The 27847-nt window shown below is 45.0% G+C and overlaps 1 long non-coding RNA gene across 1 annotated transcript; it reads right to left on the bottom strand.

The window, feature by feature from the left end:
* LOC135984092 (uncharacterized) lies at positions 1–27847 on the bottom strand. The gene is made up of 3 exons (XR_010601999.1): positions 27720–27847; positions 25806–25973; positions 1–456 (listed from the first exon to the last, which is right to left on the bottom strand). It is a non-coding gene; the product is annotated as an uncharacterized LOC135984092 (long non-coding RNA).

Raw genomic sequence — 27847 nt, 5'->3', positions numbered from 1 at the left:
GATGCAGTGTTAATGTCAAATTAACTCTACGTAGAAGAGACAAAGACACACAGGTGTCAATAACCGTTTCCCTCCTAAATTAACACATCATTATACCTTATTGTTTTGAGCCACATTTTTTATTGCAGATGTTTATTGATAGATCAGAGTTGTAACTAGTGAGAGTCTCTTTTTTTAATACTCAGTTTCTGTATTATAAGAATTTCTCAGAATTAAATCCCATTCTTCACTGGTGAGTCTTCTGCAAAGTAACATTCAGCTAGTGCCCCTGGAGCTGCTAACAAAATAGAATTTGTTAGTAACAAGACTCCCAAGGACAGCAGGTGAAATACCGAAGACTGCCAGTTCCATTCATTTTCACAGCATCTTGTGATCATCTCCTGAGTCACCCACACGTTCATTTGACTGGTTCTTTGTGGAGTCCTGCAGCCTAAATATCACCTAAAAATCTGCAGTCTGCGGAGAAACAAAACAAACGTCCAGGAAGTGCGTTGCTGTCCCTTTAACACCCCGTCACCTTTTTTGACTCATGGTTGTCTGAATGCAGAGGAGCACGATCCTGACCTAGATCTCCTTAATCTCCTCTTTCAAAAACCACAGGAACATAAGACCAGCCATACAGCCTCAGACCAATGGACCATCTAGCCCAGTATCCTGTCTTCTGACAGTGGCCAATGCCAGGTGCTTCAGAGGGAATGAACAGAACAGATAATCATCAAATGATCCATCCCCTGTAAATATACCCAGTTCCTTTGGCCTTCGCTCATGTGGCTGCATTCCCTTCCTTTGATCATCTTTGTTGCTTGCCTTTGGATCCTTTTCCAGTTTTTCCACATCCTTTCTATACACTGGTGACCAAAACTGGACACAGTACTCCAGCTGAGGCCTAACCAGCACCAAGCAGAGAGGTACTATCACCTCCTGTAGATTCCATGCTATGCCTCTGTGTTAATGCAACCTACAGTTGCATTTGCGCTTTTTTTTTTTTTCCGCAACAGGATTGCATTGCTGACTCATGTTAAGGATGTAATCCATGACAACTCCCAGATCCTTCTCAGCAGTGCTGCTGCCATCCCCGTTATCCCCCATTTTATATTCAGGCATTTGGTTTTCCTTCCTAAGTGTAGCACCTTACATCGTCTTTGCTGAATTTCCATTTATTATCTATAGCCCAGTTCTCCAATTTATCAACATCCCTCTGAGTTTTAGCTCTATCCTCTAAAGTGTTGGTAACCCTTCCACCCAGCTTTGTCATCTGTAAATTTGAACAGTAGGCTGTCTATTCCTACACTCAGGTTATTAATAAAGATGTTAAAGAACACCAGACCCAGAACAGATCCCCATGGAACCCCACTTGAGACCTCCCTCCAATCTGATATCATTCCATTAATGGCTACTCTTTGTTTGAAGTTGTTTAACAAAATTATGTAACCACTTAATGGTAGTTTGCCAAGCTGCTTTCTCCAGCTTACTTATCAGAATGTCATGTGGGACAGCGTTAAAAGCCTTGATGAAGTCCAGGTGTATTATGTCCACTGCATTCCCCCTATCCATCAAACAAGTTACCTTGTCAAAGAAGGAAATCAGGCTGGTTTTGCATGATTTGTTCTTGGAAAAGCCATGCTAGCTGCTAGTGATCACCCCTTCATCCTCCAGGTATTTGCAAATTTAATGTTTCATACATTGCTCCAGTAGCTTTCCAGTTATTGAAGTCAGGATGACTGGTCTATAGTTCCACGGCTCCTCCTTTTTTCCCCCTTGTTAAAGATGGGCTCTACATTAGCCTTTCTCCAGTCTTCTGGGACCTCTCTGGTCATCCATGAGTTTGCAAATATTATTGCCAGTGGTGTCAAGATTTCTTCAGCTAATTCCTTCAATAGCTTGGGGTGCATAGCAGCAGGTCCCACTGATTTTAATTCATTAACATTGGTCAGAAGATCTCAGACATATTCTTTACTTATCCCGAGCTGCATCCCTTCCTCTTTATTGTCTATAGTAACTTTGCTAGTCGTCTAGTCAAGTTATTTTTTTTGTGAGAAGATTGAAGCAAAGAAGGCATTGAGCAGCTCTGACTTCCTGTCATTTTCCATTACCAGCTCACCTTCTCCATTGAGCAGTGGACCCACACCACCTCTGATCTTTCTTTTTTGTCTGACATATTTGTAGAACAACTGCTTGTTGTTTAACATTCCTTAACAGCTGATTTTGTCCCTACGCACTCACGCTATTCCCATGTATGCTTCCTTGGAGACATGCCCCTCCTTCCATTCCCTGTATGTATCCCTTTTGGTTTTTAAGATAGCTAAAGAGCTCCTTGTGAAGCCATATTGGCCTCCTGTGGCTCTTCTTATCTTTCCTCTGCGTTGAAACAGCTTGATATTGAATCTCAAGTATTACATTTTTTGGAACTGCCAGTCCCCTTCGACTCCTTTTCTTCCTAACTGGTCTTTCCATGGGACCTTGCCTACTATTTGTCTGGATTGGTTGAAATCCACCATTCTGAAGTCCAGTGTCCTTGTTTTGCTGTTCTTATGTCCTCCTTTCCATAGGATCTTGAATTCTATCAGTTCATCTTCACTTCCTCCCAAGTTCCCAACCACCTTCACGTTCGCAAATAATTCATCCCTGTTGGTCAAATCCAGATCCAAAATGGAGGAGCCCCTAGTTGTTTCAGAATCCGAAAGTTATCCCTTACACATGCTAAGAATTTGCAAGATGTATTATGTTTTGCTGTAATAGTCTTCCAACAGATATCAGGGAAGTTAAAATCCCCCATTACTACTAGCTCCGTGTTATTTCATCTTGTTTCCTGCTTGTAAAATGACTAATCCACTTACTCTTCCCGATGTGGTGATCTGTAATAGACCCCCCACTGCAACATCATTACTGTTTTTTTCCTTCTTTATCCTTACCCAGAGACTTTCAGTAGGTCTGTCTCTTACTTCCTCTTGGACCTCAGAGCAAGTCGATACATTCTTGACATACTGTGCAACACCTCCGCCTTTTTCCCCATATCTATCCTTTCGGAACAAGCTATATCCCTCTATGTTGGTACTCCAATCATGGGAGCTGTCCCACCAAGTCTCTAATGCCAATTAGGTCATAATTTTCTTCATATACCATGATTTCCATTTCATCCTGTGTGTTCTCCATATGCCTTGCATTTGTATACAGGCATCAAAGATATGTTGCAGACTGCCCTGTTTTCCTTCTTGCTTTTTTAATGCAGTTGTGATTTCTAGTCCCTTCTCCAGAAACAAGCCCCTTCCCCTTATCTTCGTTACTTGAGCCTAAATGCGCATTGGCCAGATTTTTGTCACCATCCCCCATAGGGTCTTGTTTAAAGTTCTCCTTATCAGGTTAGCCAGACGATGGTCAACCTGCTCAGTCAGTGCACCAGGCTCCTGCCTCCTAGGCTGGACTAAGATGGCCCTCCTTTGACTTCTCCTTTTATACATTGATACAAACAAGTTACATACTACACTCCTAGCATGGTTAGTCACCACCCTTATCCTTGTACCTACAAGTTTGAACAAAACATCCCCATCCATTATCCGGTCATCCCATCCTTACTCTATGAGGGGTCAGTGTATTCCAGTACCACCTCTTAAGAATGTGTTCACATAGTTACTTGAGAACTCTGGATGTTTTTGTACCATCCTCTCTGGTCAGGAATGTGCTTACTTGGTTAGCCAATACCTAGTGTGTTATTTTGCCAAGGTCAGGCCTACTCTGTTTCCTGCTGTTAGTTATGCCTAGGGCTCCAGCAAGGTCTACAGGTATTAACAGGGGAACCATTGGCAAGGAGTCTATACCCAGTGGATTTTGCAAATATCCCAAAGTTTGTAGCTGTCTGAGCCTCTAGTGTCTGAACCATTTGGGACTGCAGTGCTGAGCTACCAAGATCAGAGGTTCCTTCCTCTTTTCAGTGGGGCCAGAACTACTGCAAATACAGCCTTACTCCATAACTTGTGCCAGGAACTAAGTACAGAGATCCCCAGAAGTGAAAACCAGATTTGTGAGAGTGAATGTTATTCAGACATTTCGGATCATCAAAAGTGTTTCATGTTGAGTTCTGAGTGAAATTACAAGTCAGACCTCATTTTATCCCTGGGGTTCTGCCATTCATAATTTTATTGCCTACCATGACTAAGGACGCAGTCAAATTACACTGATGTTAAGAGCACTCATCAGGGTGGATGCGAAATCTTGGACAGCAGGTGCAAAGAGTTGATTTTAATAAGGAAATTAAAGTACCCTTTCCAACTTGATCAGTGTCTATGATTAGGCTTTAAGGGTTTTTTGACAAGAGTGATATCACCACTTTCAGCTGATAACACTTAGTAAGGAAGAACATACAGAGGCTAACTGATAACGTTGAGAGGGATAAGTACATAAATGAGATTTATGCACTTGAACTAACTCTCCTATCAAGGGTCTTTTTGTTGTTGTACGGCTCACATTTCTCACTCAGTATCTCCCCTATTCATGGTTCTGAATAGAGTCATCATCTGATGATGATCAAACTAGCTGTGGAACTGGAGTTGTTTTTCATCTCAGAAGAGACTGGGCATTCAAACCCCTCAACAAGTAGAAAATTAAAAGAATAAGCATAAGGATAGTTCCCAGCATTTATTTAGAACTTCACATTTTCAAAACAGTATACAAACAATTAATTTAATTGAATAATAAGAAGCATCTTCTTGCCTGCTTCCTTATGGATGAGAGGAACAAGCAATAAAAATCTAGAGGCCACTACATTAATTTCCTTCAGATCTCTCCTTAGAATCACCTATGCCATAATGACTACAAAATACTGCAAGAGCTAGACAGCTGGTGTGCTGTAATCAGTGCTTTGTGCATCAATAATTGTCTATTACCTTGTGCTTCACCATCTGTTTGTTGTATCCACCGGTTGTCTCTTACCTAAGGGCTTGGTGACATGACACACAATCTGGGCTAGGAGGGTATGAACTGTAGAGCACTCTAAAATGTTATGCTCAAGGTGCCCCCGTGGACCCTGCTGACAAACTAAAAGGTAGCTAGGTCACATTGATGTAGCCCTGTTTCTAATGCAGTCCTGTTGGGAACAGGACTATACGTTTTAGTCTCTCCCAGCAGGATATATGCAGGGCACTTGGAGCCCAACATGTTACGGTGCTCCACAATTCACCTCTCCCATAGTCCAGATGGCAGCACCATGCAGACAAGCCTTTGCACGACTGAGCCCATGCTAGCTTTAATCTGGCTAGCATGCTAAAAATAGTGACGATGCAACAGCATGGGCTGTGCAAGCCCACCCAGTTCCCTTAGGAAAGTACATACTTGTGTTGCTGAGGCTCATGCCTCCCTGAACTAGGCTGGCCACCAACACATCCCCAGAGCTATATGAACTTCTGGAATGTCGTGACCCCGACCCCATCAGCATGACCTCACATGCACCTTGCCAGTGGGGGTGAAGCCGCAAGCTCTGCAAAATGGCATCCTCTGTACATCCATGGTGATACCGGACAAAAATCACATCTGGTTTTAGATCTGTACCAGACAGGGACAAGCCTTACAAAAAACAGGCCTGGCCGGCTTCAAACTGGAAAAAGGCAGGGCCGGCTCCAGGCACCAGTGAAGGAAGCAGGTGCCTGGGGCGGCCAATAGAAAGGAACGACGCTCCATCTGTTTTTGGGGCGGCACGTCTGGGTCTGCAGCAGCAATTCGGCGGCGGGTCCTTCACTCCCTCTCCTCCTTTTCGGTGGCAGCTCAATTGGGTTTTTCTTTTCTCTCTCTTTTTTTTTTCCCCCTTGGGGCAGCAAAAAAGCTGGAGCCGGCCCTGGATAAAGGGTTGCCTGCCTAGCCTGAACAGCAAATCACACCTCCAATTACAATGGAGACCGACATGGTAAGCTGTGTAGGACATGGACTTTCTTTTCCTTGTGTGTGTACAAGGCTTTGCACAAAGACTACAATCATGGATTGGGGCCCTATTAGGTGCTACCACAATACAAGAGTAAACAACACTGGTGTTTATTAAAAGGCCTAAGGCCCAGATTTTTTAAAAAGGTATTAGGCTCCTAAATCCAACATTGCAATGCTGAGCATAGCAATGCCTAAATACCTGGGCCTACGGACCTAACCTGCAAACACTTCTGTACATGAATATTTCTGTGTATGTGAATAGTCACATTCAGTTCAATGGGACAGCTCATGAATAAAGCTACATACATATTTACAGAATGGATCCCTAAACTATTATTTACTTGTATTATAAATAGTGCCAAACTACTCAGCCCCTCTTCCCCATGCTTTTTCGCAGCATTATTAGATGAACTGGTGGTATTTTACCCAAGTTTCAGCCCTTTCCTCAATGATAAAAGGTGGCCAAAAAAATTGAGAGTTAGCAATTCTCTTTTGAGGGGTTAAGTGATGTTTAGGTCTTGTTTTTGTGTTTCTGCACAGGAGTGAATTTCACCCATAACAACAACAAGGAGTCCGGTGGCACCTTAAAGACTAAGGGTACGTCTATACTTACCTCCGGGTTCGGCAGTAAGCAATCCATCTTCAGGGATCGATTTATCGCGTCTTGTCTAGACGCGATAAATCGATCCCGGAAGTGCTCGCCGTCGACGCTGGTACTCCTGCTCCGCGAGAGGAGTACGCGGAGTTGACGGGGGAGCCTGCCTGCCGCGTGTGGACCCGCGGTAAGTACTTTGTAGTTCGAACTAAGGTACTTCGACTTCAGCTAAGTTATTCACGCAGCTGAAGTTGCGTATATAATTCAAACTGGGGGGATAGTGTGGACCAGCCCTAACAGATTTATTTGGGCATAAGCTTTCAGATGCACCTGAAGAAGGGGTTTTTTTACCCATGAAAGCTTATGCCCAAATAAATCTGTTAGTCTTTAAGGTGCTACCGGACTCCTTGTTGTTTTTGTGGATACAGACTAACACTGCTACCCCCTGATAATTTCACCTATAAGGAATTTCTTCCCAAGCTGTGTAACTGGTTGTTCACTGCTCCAGATACTAGTCTAGCAAATTTACCCCAAAGCCAAGTGCTTTGTTAACTCACTCTCTAGATTTAATTGGTGCATAGCGCTCTAAATCCATACAACTGTTGGGAGATAAAAAGAAATGATAATGTGTTTTAATTACAGGAACATTTACAGAGCTGCTGGAGGCTTGAGTGTAATGAAGTCTTTGCTCTCCCGTGTTTGCATACCTCCCCCCCCCCCTTGTCTGTAACTTGCTTTGGGCTTTTGCTTGTGTTATAATGAATTGCTTCAATTAAAGCTATCACTGACAATTCACAAACTTGGCAGCTCTGCCCAATCTGAAGTAGGCTAGAATTGTCTGACTCACCGCTGCGAACGCACCATGAGAAGAGGTTGCAGCTTGCAACATTATGCAAACTTTAGATCATGACCCTTCAGTTCCTGCACTGAGACTACACCCTGATCCCCTATGGAACTCCCCTTAGTTTGTACTTCTCACCTCGAGGTGGGGGAGGGGCAGGAGAGCCACCCAGGCCTGCCCCCTGCCCTGGGTTGCAGCCCCCTTAGACAGCTCAGCAGCACTCCTTACAATCCCTCAGCACCTCCCCAGGCTTTTCCCACCTTTTCCCTGTTTGCCAGTGTCTGTCACAGAGCTGCAGCCTCCACTACTGCCGCTCCTTCTTGTATGGCTTCCTCAAAGCCACTGACAGCCTCTGCCTCCCCTCGCCCTCTTCTGCTGGGGCTGATACTAAAACTTGGGTCTGACTCACCCCCACCACCAGGCATAGTCTGATGAGCTAACGGGCCTCACACTGGCAAGGGGTAACAGGAGTCTTAGGGCCTATACCCCATCACAGTTTGCAACAGAAAGGAGCATGCCAGACACTAGGTGACCAGGTGTCTGGTTTTTGACTGGAACACCCAGTCAAAAAGGGACCCTGGCGACTATGGTCAGCACCGCCGACTGGGCTGTTAAAAGTCCAGTTGGTGGTGCTGCGGAGCTAAGGCAGGCTAGTCCCTACCTGTCCTGGCTCCATGCTGTGCCCTGTCCTGGCTCTGCACTCCCATTAGCCGGGAACCATGGCCAATGGGAGCTGCGGGGGCGGTGCCTGCAGGCAAGAGCAGCACGCAGAGACGCCTGCTGCACCTCCGCCTAGGAGCCAGTCCTGCCGGCCGCTTCCGTGGTGCAGTGTGGAGTCAGGACAAGCAGGAAGCCTGCCTTATCCTCACTGTGCTGCTGACTGGGAGCTAACACAGGTAAGTCCACACCCAAACTCCGAGTCCAAACCCCCCTGCCCCAGCCCTGAGCCCCTCCAAACCTGGAACCCCCTCCTGCACCCCAAACCCTTCATCCCCACCCCGGAGGCCTCACCCCCCTGCACCCTAACCCCCAACTCAACCCACAGCCCCCTCCCTCAGCCTGAACCTTTCATCCCCAGCCCCACCCCAGAGCCTGCACCCCCAGATGGAGCCCTTACCCCCTCCTCCACCCCAAACCCTGCCCCAGTTCAGAACCTCCCCTCACACCCTGAATTCCTCTGCCCCACCCCCCAGCCTGGAGCCCCCTCCTGCACCCTAAACCCCTCATCCCTGGCCCCACCCTAGAGCCCACACCCCCAGCCAGATCCATCACCACCTCCCACACCCGAACCCCCTGCCCCAGCCTGGAGCCCCCTCCCACACCCTGAACCCCTCATTTCTGGCCCCTCCCCAGCACCCACACTCCAAGTTAGAACCCTCACCCCCTTCCACACCCCAACCCCCTGCCCTAGAGCAAGCCCCCAAACGGAGGGGGAATGTAGTAAGTGGGGGCAGAGCCTCAGGGAAGGGGCTAGGGTGTTCGGTTTTGTGCGATTAGAAAGTTGGCAACCCTACCAGACACCCCTCTTCCCTTCCAGCCCCCCATTCGGATCCAGAAACTGGCCCTAATCATTCCACGCGAGGCAGTAGGAGCCGAGCACAGGGCTGAAAACAAAGGACTGAAGGCTAACCCTGGCTCTGCTACATATCTGCTGTATGATCTCAGGTAAGAGACTGAAGGCTCCCTGTCTAGTTTCCCCATCAGTAACATGGTAGATGATAAATAGAAGTGGGTCTAAGCCACAGTGTGTGGAACCAAATATCCCCAGAGTTTGAGTTTTGTTTGCTACATCATGGAGACAGGGACCTCCTGAGAAGTTCTTATTTGGGTCTAAACTCCGCCCTCACCCCGAAGAGCACTGGGATACAGGGTTTTGAGTTGGGTCACATCTGTAGTTACCTTCTTCACAGGGTGCTCTGAGGGTTAGTTTATTTTGTGCATTGCTTTGAAGAAGCACTTATGACCACCATTAAAGTGCTCGGATACGGTGTCAATCTTTACCTTTATCTTACCACTCCCCTTATGGGGCAGAGCAGTGCTATTATCCGCATTGTACAGAGGGGGAAGTTACACAGGAATTGGGGGAGTACAGCAGGTAATTGAACCCAGGTCTGAAGTCCCAAGCTAGTTTCCTAACCACTGCCCTATGCTGCCAAACACTCAGCATTTGTCCTGTTCTGACTAGAATTTTAAAAATAAAACTTTTACTGTTTGTTACTGCCATTAGCTCTGCAAAAGGCAACAACTTCGGGAGACTGAGCTAGATTGGATTCCTTCTTGTGAATCAAAACATTTACCAAGTTCCAATTACACAGACAGACCCTCACCAATGCCTATGCAGTCCCATGGATTAACTTGGCCTGCAAAATCTCTCACAGGTGAGGCTGTGCAGTATGGACAGATGGCAGTCATACTTCCCCCCCCCCCCCCTTTTTTCCCCTTGTAAACCAAGAAATTAGAAATTAATGGAGATAGCCCATCTCCTAGAACTGGAAGGGACCTTGAAAGGTCATCAAGTCCAGCCCCCTGCCTTCACTAGCAGGACCAAGTACTGATTTTTGCCCCAGATCCCTAAATGGCCCCCTCAAGGATTGAATTTACAACCCTGGGTTTAGCAGGTCAATACTCAAACCACTGTGCTATCCCTCCCCACTCCCAAGTATATTTGATTCAGAAAACACCATGAGATATGGTGCCCCACTGTCCCATTTTCACAGGGTCATTTTTCAGAGTAGACATGTACTTTAACACACTGTGCTTTAGTTATAAGTTTAAAAAAAACAAACAGAAAACCCAACATTTTGTAGTTTCAGGCACCAGAATTCAGCCTATTGTAAGCCAGCCTGGGGTCCAAGTGCTCTTTCCTCTTGGCTTCCATGATTATAAAGAACTCTTCACTTCAGGCACATTATTTATTCCCAAATTGCATTTCTGCAGAGAAACAGGTCAGAATGTCAGTTCTTTTTCCATCTCAGTACTGTTTCCCTAGCAGGACTGTCTACAAACCTGCTCTATTAATCTCAAAATGTTGCCACCCTCACCCTACCTGCAAGCATGCAGCCCCAGGGACTTCAATTCCAGCACCTTGGCCCCTTTACATGCTGGGACCAGAGATCTCAGCTGGCTCTGCCTCGGTCTTAAATTATTATTAGTTTCCAGACTTCTCAAGCGCTAATCACTATAGTGTGAGTACCTCACAACCATTAATCTCATGCCTCGCCTGTGAGATAAGGCAGCATTAGCATCCCCAGCTGGGCAGTGTAATTCCCAGCACAGCTAGACAGACATGCACTAGTTCTGCTCAGGGTAGCACCCAAAAATAGTAGCGTGGCCACAGTGGCAAAAACAGCAGGTTGGGCTAGCCAGCTGAGTACAATCCCACCAAACCCAACGAGTAGATATTTGGGTGGCTAACCTGAGCTACCACCCATTGCACCCCGGCTGCAGTGACATTATCGTGCACTTCTGCCTAGATGCACAAGGATTTACACCTCACAGCTGCTGTGCAGACATATCCTAAGGCCAATAATATAATTAGTGACCATAATATAATTGAATTTAACATCCCTGTGACAAGAAAAACACCTCAGTGGCCCAACATGGTAGCATTTAATTTCAGAAAGGGGAACTACACAAAAATGAGGAGGTCAGTTAAACAGAAATTAAAAGGCACAGTGCCAAAAGTGAAATCTCTGCAAGCTGCATGGAAACTTTTTAAAAGACACCGTAATAGAGGCTCAACTTAAATGTATACCCCAAATTAATAAACATAGTCAGAGAACCAAAAAGAGAGCCATTGTGGTTAAACAACAAAGTAAAAGAAGCAGTGAGAGGCAAAAAGGCATCCTTTAAAAAGTGGAAGTTAAATCCTACCGCGGAAAATAGAAAGGAGCATAAACACTGGCAAATGAAGTGTAAAAATACAATTAGGAAGGCCAAAAAAAGAATTTGAGGAACAGTTAGCCAAAGACTTAAAAAGTAATAGCAATTTTTTTTTTAAAGTACATCAGAAGCAGGAAGCCTGCTAAACAACATGTGGGGCCAATCACGATCGAGGTGCTAAAGGAGCATTCAAGGATAAGGCCATTGCGGAGAAACTAAATGAATTATTTGCATCAGTCTTCATGGCTGAGGATGTGAGGGAGATTCGCAAAGCTCACCCATTCTTTTTAGGTGACAGATCTGAGGAACTGTCCCAGATTGAGGTATCTTTAGAGAAGGTTTTGGAACAAATTGATAAATTAAACAGCAATAAGTCACCAGGACCAGATGGTATTCACCCAAGAGTTCTGCAATTTCACATTTGAGTTCCTTCAGAACTACTAACGGTCGTCTGTAACCTATCATTTAAATCAGCTTCTGTACCAGATGACTGGAGGATAGCTAATGTGACGCCAATTTTTTAAAAGGGCTCCAGAGGTGACCCTGGCAATTACAGGCTTGTAAGCCTGACTTCAATACCAGGAAAACTAAAATAAAGGACAATAGTGTCAGACATATAGATAAACAATTTGTTGAAGAAGAGTCAACATGGTTTTAATAAAGGGAAAGCATGCGTCACCAATCTACTAGAATTCTTTGAGGGAGTCAACAAGCATGTGGACCAAGTGTACTTAAATTTTCCAGAAAGCCCTTGACAAGGTCCCTCACCAAAGGCACTTACACAAAGTAGGGTGCCATGGGATAAGAGGGAAGGTGCTCTCATGGATTGATAACTGGTTAAAAGATAGGAAACAAAGGGTAGGTATAAATAGTCAGTTTTCAGAATGGAGAGAGGTAAATAGTGGTGTCCCCCAGAGGTCTGTTCTGGGAACAGTCCTATTCAACATATTCATAAATGATCTGGAAAAAGGGGTAAACAGTGAGGTGGCAAAATTTGCAGATGATACAAAATTACTAAAGATAATTAAGATCCAGGCAGACTACGAAGGGCTACAAAAGGATCTCTCAAAACTGGGTGACTGGGCAACAAAACGACAGATGAAATTTAATGTTGATAAATGCAAAGTAATGCACGTTGGAAAGCATAATCCCAACTATACATATAAAATGATGGGGTCTAAATTAGTTGTTACCACTCAAGAAAGATCTTGGAGTCATTGTGGATAGTTCTCTGAAAACATCCACTCAGTGTGCAGCGGCAGTCAAAAAAAGCGAACAGAATGCTGGGAATAATTAAGAAAGGGATAGATAATAGGACAGAAAATATCATGTTGCCTCTATATAAATCCATGGTATGCCCACATCTTGAATACTGTGTGCAGATGTGGTTGCCCCATCTCAAAAAAGATTGGAATTGGAAAAGGTTCAGAAAAGGGCAACAAAGAAGATTAGGAGTCTGGAACGGCTTCTGTATGAGGAGAGATTTAAAAGACTGGGACTTTTCAGCTTGAAAAAAGAGACAGCTAAGGGGAGATATGATTGAGGTCTATAAAATCATGACTGGTGTAGAGAAAGTAGATAAGGAAATGTTGTTTACTCCTCCTCATAACACAAGAACTAGGGGGCACCAAATGAAATTAATAGGCAGCAAGTTTAAAACAAATAAAAGGAAGTATTTCTTCACACAATGCACAGTCAACCTGTGGAACTCCTTGCCAGAGGATGTTGTGAAGGCCAAGACCATAACAGGGTTCAAAAAAGAACTAGATAAATTCATGGAGGATAGGTCCATCAATGGCTATTAGCCAGGATGGGCAGGAATGGTGTCCCTAGCCTCGGTTTGCCAGAAGCTGGGAATGAGCGACAGGGGATGGATCACTTGATGATAACCTGTACTGTTCATTCCCTCTGGGGCACCTGGCACTGGCCACTGTTGGAAGACAGGATACTAGGCTAGATGGACCTTTGGTCTGACCCAGTAGGGCCATTCTTATGTTATGTTCAAGAGAGATTAACAGAGGGTCACACACAGAGTGCATGACAGAGCTGAGAACAGAACTGCCAAGCCCTAGGCCAGCCTTCCTATGAAGGCAGGTGCAGTTTATCTGGTATAAGGTGCAGAACTCTGGCTCCTGTCAGGTTGTCAATGAGGCTGTTTGGTTAGTAAATTTTGGAAGTTCCTGTTCTCTGAAACATCCAGGATCATGTTGGGCCTCCTTTCAAATATATATTTCCAGTATTTAGAGAATAAAGATAATGCTTTAGGGACTCTAACAATCAGGAATACAACAAAATCCCAGCAGCGCTATAATAATTCCAACAGCAAATCAACCAGCCATCCTCCTAAAAAACACTCTTCTCTGCCCATTCATTGGTGTGGGACGCTTACCCTCAGCCCTCCCCAAAACCTCTATCAGATAAGCTTGAAGGGTTGCCAAATTTGGGATCCTTCAAACTGCAGGGTGAGCAAGTTCCACAGTCTGATCCCACGTAGAAAACCCAGTGGGAACCCTATCTTCTCTTGTATAAGAAGAGGGATCCAGCTTGGATACCCCTTCTGACCGCTGTGGAAGTACAGCCTCAGGAGAGGGGTTTCCTTCAGGTCAGCCAGTCCCAGGTCATTTAGGGCTTTATCATTCATAACCAACGTCTTATGCTCCTCCTGGAGGCCAGTGGGCACCAGTGCAGATCAGAGAGCACCAGGGTCATGTGTGCCAAAGGGGTCCCACTCAATAAGCGAGCTGGTGCAGAACGCAACGGCTTCAATCACCAAATGGTTTGAAGGTGTAACCCCACATACAGGGTATGTAAGACGATAATCTTGAGGTAACAAAAGCATGGACAACAGTGTCAAAGGCTGCTTTCAAATGGCAAGTTTGCAACCCCTTAGCCAGACTCAGATAGTAAAAAGCCCACTGGTTTCCTGTTGCAATCTGAACTTCAAACAGCAGCTGGCATCTAAGAATCACCCCTACACCACACATGCCATTAAAAATGTGTTTGAAGACAATGCTAAGGTTGCATGTTCAAGCACTTGAGAGCTGGGAGATGCAAGAAATAAGGCTGCATGTGCTATGACACAATGAGATGCCTGTAGTGTTTGAGCCTGCCCTTATGAGGAGAACTCTACCTGAGCAAAATTACTGCCTACATGGTAACCCTCCACTGGTGACTAGCCACATGTCTAACATGCTTGTTACACACACCCCTGCCAGTTTCCATCTTTCTATTCCAGCCATCTCAGTGTTAAGACTCTTCAGGAAAACAGTGTAAGATTTTTTTTTATAATGGGAAAAATATATTCCTTTCACCACCTGTGTTCTGATACTGAAAAATGGCTGACTCATTTTCAGACTTTCAAATAAAACCACCCCTCTGGTAAGGAACAAGCCTAGAAGATGTAATCTTGACAGATAAGTGTTTCAAGTGACGAGCAACAGAAAACTATAATGGAAACGCTCCTGCATCGTTGAGCTGTAGCATTCGCTAGCACCCCAGCTGTAGTAGAGTACAGAGAACTTTTTGTAGACTGCAGAAGAAGCAGGGTTCCAAAGTCTGACTTGAGCTATACCAAAAAAAGACAGAAGTAAACATCCCCATATCTTCATTGCATTTAATGGACTTTCTAGGCTCACCAGAAGAAGAAGAAGAGGAAAAAGTAAGTATGAAAGAGCACTTTTTACTGCTTGCTGTTCTATAGATCTTCAGTCAGCGTAAGTGGGCAGTTCACTTCAGGCAAAAACTGCCTTTATACTTGGCATGAAATAGCAAAAAACAACAACAACAACAAAAATGCTGCTGGATTTACACCTCTACCTCGATATAACACTGTCCTCGGGAGCCAAAAAAAAAAAAAATCTTACCGCGTTATACGTGAGACCGCGTTATATTGAACTTGCTTTGATCCGCTGGACTGCGCAGCCCCGCCACCCTGGAGCACTGTTTTACCGCGTTATATCAGAATTCATGTTAGATTGGGTCGCATTATATCGGGGGTAGAGGTGTATTTATTTATCTGTGCTTAGGTTTGTTTTACCTCTAGCTTCTTGTCATGTTTTCTCAGTTTCTCTTTTCTAGCAATTTAATTTCCTTTTCCTTGCTATTGGCTATCCTGGCAGGTAATGGGGGACCACAGATGCCATGGGAGGACACCACCTCCACATACAGCATGAAAATAATTTGTAAGAGCGCTAGCTAATATGCTTCAATACACACATTTTAAATTCATCGTGCAGACAGGGTAAGTTGAGTTTAAACAGAGTTTAAGGTGAGAAGGGACCACCAGATCATCTAGTCTGACCTCCTGCATCTCTCTCTCACAGGCCACCTGCACCACCCAACAGCTGCACACTAAACCTAACAACCAAACTCAGACCGAAGTATTACAGCCCACAGGCTGCTGGGCTGTTGTGCATCACAGGCAGACAACCACCAGTGCTTGAGGGCCCCACAATGGCAGGGAAATAATTAAGTGAGACATACCCAGGTAATTCTGGCAAGTGACCTGCACCCACACGCTGCAGAGGAAGGCAAAAAACCCCAAGGTCACTGCCAATCTGATGTGGGGGAAATTCCTTTCCAACCCCACATATGGGGATCAGTTCGACCCCAAGCATGTGAGTAAGAATGAGTCAGCCAATCGCTTATGACAGAGAATGCTCAGTGCCACCGCAGAACCCTCCCCCATCTTACTCTCTCCAGCCATCACCATCCCTGATGCTTCAGAGAAAGGAGATAAAAACCCTTCCTGACTACACTGGGGAAGAGGGGAAATTCCTTTTTGGCCCCAGTCTCCTCTCAGGAGATAGGCCCTCCATTCCCTCAACCATCCTAGTAGCACTTCTCTGCACCTGTTCCAATTTAACTTTTCTTCAACATGGATGACCAGAACTGTGCACCAGTATTCCAGAGATCTTATCAGGCTTGTATAACAGCATTAATACTTCATCTCTACTGGAAGTGCCTCAGCTAATCCATCCTAGGATTGCATTTGCCTGTTTTCACAGCTGGTGTCTTATTGTCTTCCTGTGATTGATTCACATACCCGGAGGTTTCTCCTCCTCTGTCTCTTCCAGTTGGTGAACCCCCAATTTGTAGCACAAATTATTAGATCTTAAGTGCATGACCTTGGACTTCATACTATTGAATTTCATCCCATTTCTGTCAATCCAGTCTTCAAGATATTATACCAGAAGATCTGAATTATTCCAAACCTCCCTACTTTGTATCAGCGTATTTCATTAGCACACACTTACTTTTTGTACCAAGGTCATTAATAAAAATATTGATTAAGATGGGTCCCAAGAATGAGCCTTGAGGAACTCCACTAATAACCTCCCTCCAGTGCAATAATTCACCTTTCAGCACAACCTGTTGCCTTTTCCCCTTTAGCCAGTTCCTTATCCGCTTTACAATCCTTGTACTGATCCCCATCTTCCCTAATTTAACTAAATTTCCCCATGTGCTACCATATCAAATGCTTAACTGAAGCCCAAGTATATTAGATCTACTGCACTTCCCTTAGGTAAAAATATCAGTTATTTTCTCTTTAGTCTGGCATGACCTGCCTTTTGTAACCCTATGTTTTATTACATCCCTTTTTACCATTTACCTCTATACAGTTAATTGTCCTTCACAAGTTGTTCTAAAACCTTGCATACTACTGAGGTCAGACTAACAGGTCTGCAGTTGTCGAGATCACTATGCCCTTCCCTCCCCTTCTTAAATATAGGAAATGTTAACCCTTGAATAAAATTATTACAAACCCTTGCTGCCGTCCGCATCTTACCCAGCCAAGCATAGTCATCCTTGATCTGTTTCAGTGAGAATCTAGCCATGTCATTTATACCAACATGCAGCACAGTGAGCGGATTTTTTCCCCGCTCCCATCAGGATCCTCTTAGTCTCCTGTCCCCATCTCATATCCTTGCTCCTGTCAGACAGCACATTTCTGTTCTCTGGATCTGGTCTGGCGACAGGCCTGTTGATTCTTCACCTGTTAGCCAATGGAGGTCAGCTGTAAGAGGAGAGGATGGACCTCAACTACTTTGTGTTTAAGCAGGACTTTCCCTGTCCATGCTAAGGTTTTTTAAATGCAGGTGTTAAAACATATTAGCTAGCACATTTTCAGAAACAATGTGCTTTCCTCATTTAGACAGGCAATTTTTATAATAAAGTTTTGTGGCTTCATAACTCATTCAGTGTGACCTAACTGGAAAGGACAGAATTTCATGTTCACAATCTAAGCTGCAGCCTCTGTTGGTAGAAAGGCTTCAGGGGATCCCAGTACAGGAAGAAGACAGGACCTGTTCGCCATCAGTTCTCACTCCACCTCAAGCTTCGAAGCGGTTGTACAGCTCTCACAAGTGAAGCAGGCCTGTGGGCCAGTTCAGGAATAGAACAGGAGGCTCCTGAGAGAAATCTAACCGCTGGCTGTTGTTCTGTACACTCATTTTTATTCAGTTCTCACTCCTTCCATAAAGGATGAGTGTTAAGGTTTTGAGGGGTCCTGTGTACAGTTCTAGGCATTGCATTCCAGTGTTAGATGCAATGAACAAAGTCCTGTGTGAATGAGAGTATGGAGTAGGAATAGGGCTCAGAACCCCACTCGCCGCTTGTGGACTGTGTGCTCAATTCAGGGCCAGGAAATATGCCCAGCTAACAACCCTATTGACACTCCACAGTACCACAGAGAGGTGGGCAATCAGCTTGGAACCTGGCCATGTCCCAGGCCTCGTCACGGGTGAAAACGGAGGCTGGTAGCAGGAACTGGGGGAGGGAAGCACATTCTTTCGTAGTAGCAGTAAGGAAGGTGGTGAGATGTATTAACTCTGGACCCTCATGAGTGATCATTTCCTCCCTTGGCAGGATGGGTCCTGAACCATATACTCTGCTGCAGCAGCCCAACTTCTTTCCACCCCCTGTACAACTTGGGAGAGTCAGGGCAGGAGTTTGCCCTAAAACTCAGTGATCTGCAAGAACCTATATTAGCACAGACACTTTAGAGTGCTGCTGGGGTGCAGTGGTAATGGTGAAGTTCTGGTTTAATGGGGTTTTGATTCCCCAGTCAGTACACAGTGCTGGAGCATTTTACTAGCCTTAATCCCAGAAGACTAATCCCCCAGGTACTCAAATCTCTTCTTAGTCATTGAGGTTTGTAGTTAAAAAGAGACATGTACAGATTGACATAAAATGACATGATGGATTCTCAGCTTATCACAGTCCATATTAGTGCGCCGCCCTACATTCAGTACAAATAGGTTCCTCTGCCATTTGGACCCCAGAAGAGTGCTACTGAGGAGAGAGTTTGTTGTACTGACGGGGGCAGAAACCTAAAGCAAGCTTGTGAATCATTGCTATGTCCATCTCTCATTATTTGCTGGTGCCCACTTCACACAAAATGCCACAGAGGAGTCTAAGACAACCCACTAGTCTCTAAGGTGCCACAAGTACTCCTGTTCTTTTTGCCACTAGTCAGAGTTACTGGAAATGTCACTGCCTTTGTTTTGTTTTTTTTAAATGAGAGACTAGTTTAGACCCAATTCTCAATCACCAATATATCCCTCATCTCTCATGTTGCCCAGTAACCCCTCACTGTTAAAAGTGAGTGGCCAGTTGGGGTGCAGAGCACTTTTGAAAATCTGCCCCCCCTCCCCAATAGTGATTACTGAGCACCTGAAGATCTGTCCCCTCTGGATTCCATGTCAGAAGGAACGTTTTCCATGCGCTCTTTCAAAAAAAGCTACCAGTGGCTTAGCACTCACAGGCTGCCCTCCAATCGCCATCAGTGGGTTCATGCTTTCAAATGGTTATAACACGTATGGGAACAAACTATTTTACAAATTCTGAAGACTACTTTGACCTCATGTTCTTTTCAATGGAAGGAAAGTACAAACTTACAGAGTGAAATCCGGACCCCAATAAGTCAAAGGGGGCTTTGCTATTGACTGAAATGGAGCCAGGATTTCACCCATATACTCAACAAAATCACTGAGCTCTGGCTGGGAGTGCAGGCTCTGGGATGGGGTCGGGGATGAGGGGTTTGGTGTCAAGGCTGCTGCAGGAGAGGGAAAGAGAGAATACTCCCCCCAGCCCTCTCTCACCACAGCAGCTCTGGAGCCGGGGGAGAGGCGCCTCTCCCCACTACATGCCTGTGCGGCCCTTGATAGCCTGCTATATGGCCACGCCGCTTAGGACTTAGGCCTTCAGTTGCCTACATTTCACTGAAAATGAAGCATCACCTAGGTGCTTTTGAAGTTTTTTTTACCCATTATCAAAATAGGATTTGATTGTCACTATAAGAGAATGTGAGTGATACCCACATGTAGATTTCCGTGCCATTTGTGTGGATTGGTATGCATAGCATTGTGATTCCAGATAATATTCTCTCAGTGTTGTGCTAGCAAGATAGTGAAGCAGCCCAGAGGCACCTCTTGAATAGAGGCTACTATAAAATAAACTTGCTCCTGGCTACTCTGCAGAGAGGGCTGGACCAGCCCCTAGAGAGGCCCAGAAGAAGGTGGGCATAAAGGTGGTTTTAATCACAAAACTATTCACTTATTGTTTACATCTATTATGAAGAGAACATCCTTTGCTTGTTCTTAAGAATGACATGCAAATAGGAACTACATTGAAAACTGAGTAGGTATGCTGGGATTTTTTAACATTGATGAAAGGGAGGTTGTGGAATCTCCATCTCTGGAGATATTTAAGAGTAAATTAGATAAATGTCTATCAGGGATGGTCTAGACAGTATTTGGTCCTGCCATGAGGGCAGGGGACTGGACTTGATGACCTCTCGAGGTCCCTTCCAGCCTTAGAATCTATAAGGCTGCCTTTCCAGGACTCCCTTGTTAACAAAGGAGGCATGCCAGGGTGGGGTGTGTCAGAAGGGGGCATTAGCGAGTCTAAGCAGTGCTGTCCTACAGGGCTGCCTGCGTAGGCTGCTGTGACTGAAGGCTCCTGGGACTGTCTACCGCATGGCAGGGAACTCTCCATTTCCCAGAGCAATCCAAGACTGCGAGAGGAATGGACTGAAATAAGTTCAATAAGGACAAACGCAAAGAACTACACTTAGGAAGGAACAATCAACTGCACAAATACAAACTGGGAAATGATGGCCTAGGAAGGAGTACTGCAGAAAAGGGTCTGGGGGTTATAGTGAATCACAAACTAAATGGGAATCTACAATGTAAAACTGTTGCCAAAAAAGCAAACATCATTCTGGGATGTATTAGCTGGAAAGCTGTAAGCAAGACATGAGAAGTAATTCTTCCGCTCTACTCAGTACTGATAAGGCCTCAGCTGGAGTACACTGTCTGGTTCTGGGCACCGCCCTTCAGGAATGACATGGACAAATGGAGAAAGTCCTGAGGAGAGCAACAAAAATGACTAAAGGTCTAGAAAATATGACCTACGAGGAAAGATCAAAAGGGGTAGGTTTTTTAGTCTGGAGAAGAGAATACAGAGGAAGGACATGAAGAGTCTTCTAGTACATAAAAGGTTGTTATAAAGAGGAGAGTGATAAATTGGTCTCCTTAACGACTGAGGACAGGACAACAGGTAAGGGGCTTAAATTGCAGTAAGGGAGATTTAGATTAGATATTAAGAAAAACTGTCAGAATAGTTAAGCACTGGAACAGATTGAGGTTGTGGAATCTCCATCATTAGAGGCTTTTTGGAATAAATTAGGCAAACCTCTGTCAGGGATGGTTTAGATAATACTTAGTCCTGCCTCCAGTCAGGGGGCTGGACTAGATGACCTATCAAGGTCCTTTCCAGTCCTACATTTTTATGATTCTATAAGATTAGGAGGTCGCTAAACTGGCTTAAAGCTATCCTCTAGTTCAACCACAAGTTATTGTGCTCAAAAGCTCCTTACAGAGGAGCGAAGAATAATCCCTCCCAGGAACCCCTAGGTGAAGTTCTTTGGCTTCTTATGTTCATGGCAAACAGAAGTTAGAGTGTACCTTTCTGGAGGGTAGCAATGTAACTGTACTAGAATGTTAAACTGTTATATTGGTCAGCCACTAGGCGGCGCCAGGTGATATACATTTTAAGATCTGAACAGCCGTTCCCGGCAGTGCGTTAAAGCATTTCATGGAAGAGACATCTGGAATCTCACTCCATAAAAGCAGCTCTGTAGCCAGTCCATAACTGGTACAAGAGTCTGAACTGCTAGTAGCAGCCCTGCAACCTACTATTGACAAGTATTATACAACGTGATGCCAGAAGCCCTTCAAATGGAAAAATTGACAACAGTGGCTCTTTCTGGTCTTAAAGTGTTTTAGTGATGTTAGCATCTGAAATACTGCCTGCACTGGACCAAGAGCATGAGGACCAACCTCAGGGCAGACGCTTAGGAAGCAGGGCACGAACCCCAAATTGGGCTGCAAGGTTTATATGTGGATTTCATCAGTCACCACTCAGTCTTTAGGCACTATAACGAAAGGTAATAGACGCTTCTGTAATCAGCAAGCTTGGTGCGTCCTTTAGCGCTAAGCAGCTGGGGATCTCTTGCTTATGCCTAGGAGCATCTTGCCCCTCAGAGTCCAAGCAGCATAGAGATAATCAGTTCCTTCTTGATAGGGGTTTTATTCTCTTCTTCCCTCATCATTTCAGGTGCAAAGCTGAGTTAATGGAGTCCCTGGCATGACATCTTCATGGGAAGGAGGCCTCTTGTTGCTGGTCTATAGGGAAATTCCAGCTGCAACCTCCCATAATAGTCCATCTGTTCTCAATCTGTTGGGAAGGGCATAACACCTTCAGACTAATTGAGGTTTCTCTCCTGTCTGGTGACTTGCAGTCAGAGGCTCACAAAACAACCACGAACATTTCTTTACAGTATTGGAGACAGATGCTATCAGTAAAGTTAATACATGCAGCAACACAAGTGTCAATCAAGTCTAAATATTAAACACATTCTTATAATTTTAAGACCCATTTTAACAATACTAACGCAGGTGAGCCAGACTGATTCCAACTGTGTATTTGTCAATGTTCAATTGAGGCAGGAGGACCTTGGCATGAGCTGGCACCTGGTCTGCCAGCATTGCAGTGTCTTACTGGGTATTACTACAAGTTTCCCCATCAAGGTTTGTCCTACAGCAATGGGAGGGCTCTTCCCCCCCGCCCCTACCTTACATTTACTGTGACAAATTGGTTCAGCATGAGCTGTAGGAAACATTGTATAGGGGAAATGGAGGGTGGTGCAGCCAGACTCTCCCACCTCCTTGCCAACTGCAGAGCTTCTGCTCTGTTGAGTAGCCACAGGTGGTTTTCATAGGTCCATGGTGGTTGGGGGAGGGGGGAGGCAGACTAGAGACCCCCTTGGCAAAGCGTCTCCTGTTCTTTGTAAACAGCTCATCTCAGACCTGACTCATTACCCACACAGTGAGAGATGTTTATTTATCCATCAGGGATATGGTGTGAGGTGTCTACTGAAAGCTTGTAACTTGTCCACAGTCCATCACGGTGAGATGTACTTACAGGTAATATTGTAAGGACCAGCGTATTTATTCTGAAAGTATGCTCTCTGGACTGTCAGAGATCAATCACCAGACGCCATTTCTAGCAAGATGGAGTTGTCAATCCACCCAATGAGGGAATGCAAGGCTTGGCTGATCAGCCTTGCTCCATCCCAAAACTATCAATGGAAACCATTACACAATCAAAGCCTCTTAAAGATTAAAAAAATACATTCCAACTGACAGACCTTCACACTGCCTGTGAACAGAAACAAAACTCTCATTTCAGAGCAAACAAAGCATACATAGGGAGAGAGACTGGATCTCGATCCAGTCACTGAGGAAACCTCTTGAGGAGCAAGGATGCTTTCATGAACGGCTTGGATCCTGGGTTTTGAGAAACCATCAGCTCTGCAATAGATTGAACTCAACGGGTAGAGAATCTACCTGACTAGCTAGGAAAGAAACTATTGAGTTTACAACCAAGTTCATATTTTGATTGGTTTTTAGTCAGCTTGTTAAGTACACTCACAGTCCTGGGTACCCCAAGAACTGTCACCAGAAGGAGGAGGAAAATGCCACCAAATTGGTACTGCCTGGTTCTGTATCCTCCTGTAATCCCCTTCTCAGACCAGCTGATTTTTTTTGCTTCCTTCCACTCCTAGACAAGAGCATGTGTGTCACTGTTTTGATTTGTTTAAAGAACAAATAGCACATCCCTGCAGAGTTACACAGCAGGTCTTGGACTTCTATTTCAAGCTTTTTTGCCTTCTACTAGGAAAATTCCATTCCAAGTGAAGTCTGGAGGCTGAGCAGAGCTTCCCCCTGAGGCAGAGTTTGACTTGTCAGTTAAGAGGACATTTGCAAACCAAACATGAAGACATCACAGTAGGTTTTACCTGGGGCTTCACAGTCCCCAGCGGGCTCTGTTCCCACTTGCTTCTCAGGAAAACTTGTAGTGTTGTTGTGGTGGGATATCACCATGTGTAAGACAGTGAATGATTGAGTCCCAGAGAAAATGACAAGTGACCAGCACAGGAAATGAACATGCTTAATATTTTTATTTAGATCCGCAGGCACAGCCTCACAAAACAGAAGATACAAACTTAAACTTATTTTTTGGATTATTTTCTACTTAGCCAGCTACCATAGCAGTAGTTATCCTTACAGATAGCCTCAGGGGTAACTGGAGAGGATTACCAGCATTCGTTCTAATTCTGGACAGGAATTGCTTAGAATCTAAAGCACTGTCCAGCTCCCACTGAATCCCCATTCTAGCTTAGTGGGACTAGAATCGGGCTTTAAATCAGACACTGTCCATTATGCCTTCACCCCCCGCCTCAACTCTCACTAATAACAGCTCTGCTTCTTCCCATTCCTGTTCTCTCCCTCACTAGGGGAGGGCCTGTCCCAGCTCTTATGCAGCCAGACAGAGGAGTAATTCCCTCCCATATGCACATGAGCACAGCCAGAGGAGGGCTGTTTACAATGCACCCCCTACATGCAGGGGAAGGGTGGGGCTCTGTGTCTGATGCCCCTGCCTAAGTGGATGGGAAGGGAAGGGGTGGACCCAGTGCTCCCCCTCACAGCCATTGGTGCTGGGCCAGAACCTGGGGAGGAGTAACCCTTAAGAGGGGTGAAGTGGCTTAACCTTCTCTCCTGACAGCATGGATGGAGTAGGGAAGAAATGGTGAACAACTTGCACAGCCTTCCCTGTGCTTTGCTAGGGCTGCTCCTTATATAGGGTGCAGCCTTACCCCTCGGTCTAGCCCAGAGACCCAATGCCAGCAAACAGCATTAGACTTCTTCTCTGACCCTTCTCAGCCACAACTCTGCCTGGAGCCATCCCGTTCTCTAAGGCTGTTCCGTTCCTGCCTGACCTCTCCGTGCTACCAGCCTTTCTGCTTTGGGGTCCAGAGGAAGCTATCAGGAACCAGCAGGTCATGCCAGGAACACAGACCAGGGGAAGAGGGCTGAAGCGAACACAGTGTCTCATCCCTTTGAGAAGCCAGAAAACCCTTAGGGAATCAGCTAGTCCCCATGTACAATCCACCCGAGACTAGACGGTTCAAGGTTAAGTGCAAAACTGAAAGCAGGAAGGCAAAGAAAAAAGAAGCACTGATCCCCAGTGTAGTTTCTCGCATTTTGTGACACACACCAGCAGCAGCTCTTCATAATGGACCGGTGCTGTACTTAGAGACAATGGAACTTGTTCATCATCGCAGAAAGGGGAGCCGTCAGCGATGGGGGTGAATTTACAGTCACAATAATGCATGTTTGTGAGCTGGTTCTCCTGTATGATCACCTGCTTCATAGGATCACGAGCGGGAGAACTTGGGAAGGAGGAAGATATTTGTGTTCATCTCAGGAAAGCGGGCAGGGGGAGAGAGAAAGTCTCCCAAGCCCAAATGACAGATGCTTTCATTTAAAACAGGCAATTTAGGCTCCGATGTTAAAAAGGGGGAGAGGAGGGGGAGAAAGAGGAGCTTGCAAGTACTTTGCAGCTACTGAAAAGTTTCCATCCAAAAATCTCCAGGAATATTAATCTGAATTAATGTTTATAATCCTCAGAGGTAAGGATTAATCAGTTCTATAGATCTAAACTGGAAGCACAGAGTGTAAGGGACACACTCAAGGCAATTGAGCAAGCTACCCACATACCTGGAAACAGAACCCAGGTGTTCTAGTGGGACTCCCAGTCCTCTGCACTAACCACTAGATTGCACTGATTCTCTAGTGCGAATAGAAGTGTGCACAATATTTTGTAAAGACAGTGGGGGGGGGGGTAATTTCCCCCGCAGAGCTTGAATCACAAACATGATAGCATGCAACTATGCATTAGAGACTAGTTCCATTCCACAAGCTAAATGAAATGCAAAAATAAACTAACAGTATAAATGATGAAAAGTGACCTTTAAATTTGTTCCATTTTGGTAACAGGAGCCTTAGATTTTACTAAAGGAGGAACACTTTTGGGTTGAGTTATGGTTTTGTACAGTGACAGAATCTGACATTTTTATTTATCTACTGCTCCTCTTTAAAGCAGATTTTGAAAAAAAAAAATCTTTCCTTTCTGTTCACTAGGAATATTGTTTATTTTTGCCTCACTCACCTCTGTGGTACTTTCTGTGCTACCACTGGTTATCTGGGTGCATTTTCTGTGACCCTTCTGATAAACCTGTTCCAGCAGCAAGGAATTCATGCTTCTTTCTTTGTGCTCAAGCGAGGCAGTTTTCATCGCAGAGAAAAAAGATCAAGGATAAAGCACAGGGCACTATACCTTGGAAGAAAAATACAAAAACAGAAAAAAAAAGTCAATTTTATGATATTTAACAGCATCATAAATTATGTTACGTGCAGTACAAACAAAGCATACATACTACATCAGGGTCCTTCCATTTGCTTTCAGTGTCTTGCACAACACTGTCAGCAGAATAAGACAGTCATGCCTTTATTTTAAAGGTATGCAGAGTTGTAGCCATCTTGGTCCCAAAATATTAGAGACACAAAATATATTAGCTCTGCCACCTTATTGTCTCTCTCACCAAACAGAAGTTAGTCCAGTAAAAGATTTTGCCATTGCCACCTTTAGGTTGACCAAAGAGCACGTGTGAAAAAATCAGGACGGGGGGAGGGAGCGAATAGGCGCCTATTATCAAAGCCCCAAATATCAGGACTGTCCTTAGAAAAACCAGGACATCTGGTCACCCTACCCACCTTGTCTTTCTTAAAAAAAGATATTTCTCATGTGATGCTACTGATGTGGATCTGCTATTAGCTAATTGCTTATATGCTTAGAATCATAGGACTGGAAGGGACCTCAAAAGGTCATCTAGTCCAGTCCCCTGCACTCATGGCACACCCCTGAGCGCTGCAAGTTTCAGCACTGTAAAGCACCAGTATAGACAATGCACCAGCACTGGTAGCTACACCCCTCGTGGAGGTGGGTTTTTTGTAGCACTGGGAGAGCTCTCTCTCTCAACACAGGTGCCGCGACTACACAGCCACGTTAAAGCGTTGCCATGGCAGCGCTTTAACATTGCTAGTGAAGACATGCCCTAAGTATTATCTAGACCATCCCTGACAGGTGTTTGTGTAACCTGCTCTTTAAAATCTCCAATGATGGAGATTCCACAACCTCCCTAGGCAATTTATTCCAGTACTTAACCACTCTGAGAGTTAGGAAGATCTTTCCTGATGTCAACCGAAACCACCCTTCCTGCAATTTAAGCCCATTGCTTCTTCTCCTATCTTCAGAGTTTAAAGAGAACAATTTTTCTCCCTCCTCCTTGTAACAACCTTTTATTACTTGAAAACTGTTAGGCCCCCACTCAGATCTTCTCTTCTCCAGGCTAAACAAACCCAATTTTTTCCCCATTCTTCCCTCATAGGTCATGTTTTCTAGACTTGTAATCATTTTTGTTGCTCTTCTCTGGACTGTCTCTAATTTGTCCATATCTTTCCTGAAGAGTGGTGCCCAGAACTGGACACAATGCTCCAGTTGAGGCCTAATCAGCACAGAGTAGAGTGGAAGAATTACTTCATGTTATTTTCATGCTGAAATCCAAGAGATTTGAGAATGCACAGCCAAGTAGCTGCTAGTATAATCCAGAACAATACTTACTGTTTTAAACAAGTATTTGTTACACTTCTATAAAAAAGTTACTAAGTTAGGGCCTGATCCTGTCTCATTGCAGAGAGTGGGGGTGCAATAGAACCTCCAGAGCACCCCCTCATGGTCAGGCGTGTGTCTGCAGTACCCAGCCTGTTTTCCTCTTCTTCAGGGTTTCTTAGACTCCACAGTCCAAAAGAAGTTAAACATTCCCTACCTGGGGTCCCATTAATTCAGCACTCAGGTCCACTAGGCCTTCAGGCCCAACCCCAGTTCTATGTCTCTCTGCTACCCAATAATCCAAAAAGAACACAAAGACTTTCAAAATCAAACACAAGCTCACACAGCCTTCATCTCAGCAGGGCACACTCCTCCTTGTGAGAGTCAGTCTTTCTGCATCCCAGCACCTCCTACCTGGAGTTTCTCCTTCTTTACAGGCCTTTCCCCTCTGCTGACTCAGAGCTCTGCAAGAGGCTTCCTACTCTTGGCAGGCATAACCATAACTTCCTAGCCTCCCTTCCCCTGCTTTGGAATCACCTGAT

Source organism: Chrysemys picta, chromosome 5, assembly GCF_011386835.1.
Source record: "Chrysemys picta bellii isolate R12L10 chromosome 5, ASM1138683v2, whole genome shotgun sequence".
NCBI classification, from domain to species: Eukaryota; Metazoa; Chordata; order Testudines; family Emydidae; genus Chrysemys; species Chrysemys picta.
This window is presented reverse-complemented; position numbering and strand designations above follow the sequence as displayed.